The following is a 1,142-nucleotide window of genomic DNA, read 5'->3' on the forward strand; positions in this document are numbered from 1 at the left end:
GTCACGATGGCGCCCAGGGAGACCCCGCCCACCACCCGCTCCCGCGCGCAACTCCAGCTCCGCAAGGGGCGGGCCGGTTGTGGAGAGAGCAGGGGCGTGGGACCGCAGCTTTCAAGCCCTAGCTAGAGCCGTGGGCAGGTAACCTTTTCGAGTTCACAGGTTAACTAAATTGTTCATAAGGGAATTATAATTTTAAAGAATAATCTCCACTGTAAAATGCACAATTAGGAAAAAGATGCACAATTAGGAAATGTAAGGTAGTCACATTTTATGCCTGAGGTGTGCTCAGAGTTAATACTGTTTAAGACCGTGCAATGAAATTCGGAAGATTATAGCAGGTATTTATTTACCACTCAAAATAGGGCTGCAGTTCATTTAGCCCAGCAAGCTTTCAGTTTATGATTCATGAAGAATTTTAATTTGGGAGAATTTGTATTTAATATTTGTTCCTAATGCAAGACAAATACTTTTATATTTTTAGTTTATATAACCCCAAATGCTATCCTATGGATTAAAAGCAGCAGTAACGTGCACAGTTGTTTGCCATTAAGTGGCTGGATAGTGATTAAGGAGTAAATGCAAAAACAAGCGCTACTAGATGGAACCCAAGCTACATTTGTGCCATGTTTCCAGCCACCTATTGAACTGATTCCATTGCTGGATTGCCCACTAACTAAAAGAATTCTAAACTATGAAACACAAAATTTGATTATACTTAAGATAACATTTAATGGGGGAACACCCTGTAAAACAGAGGATTGTCTGACCATTATGCTGCACACCTGAAACTAATACAAAAGAATTGAATGCAAACTGTAATTGAAAAATAAAATTTAAAAAATTCTTCATTTCAGAATTATAACCACTTGGAATTCAATATAATGAGATCTTATCAATACTTATAAAAGATCTTAAAGAAACTTAATAAAATCTGGGTATTTAAATAACAAACACAAACAAGATAATGTTAAAATTAAAACTAGGGTGGATTCTTCACCCCCTTGACAATAGGAAACAGCACCAGATTACAGAAGGAGATTCAAGAGTAACGGTCTACAACGATTTGAAAGACACGATAACTTGGTGTAAAAATTAGGAGCACAATGGAAGACGGAAGAAATATGAGAAAATGACACAAAAAC

This window comes from Miniopterus schreibersii, assembly GCF_964146895.1.
Source record: "Miniopterus schreibersii genome assembly, chromosome: 1".
Taxonomy (NCBI): Eukaryota; Metazoa; Chordata; class Mammalia; order Chiroptera; family Miniopteridae; genus Miniopterus; species Miniopterus schreibersii.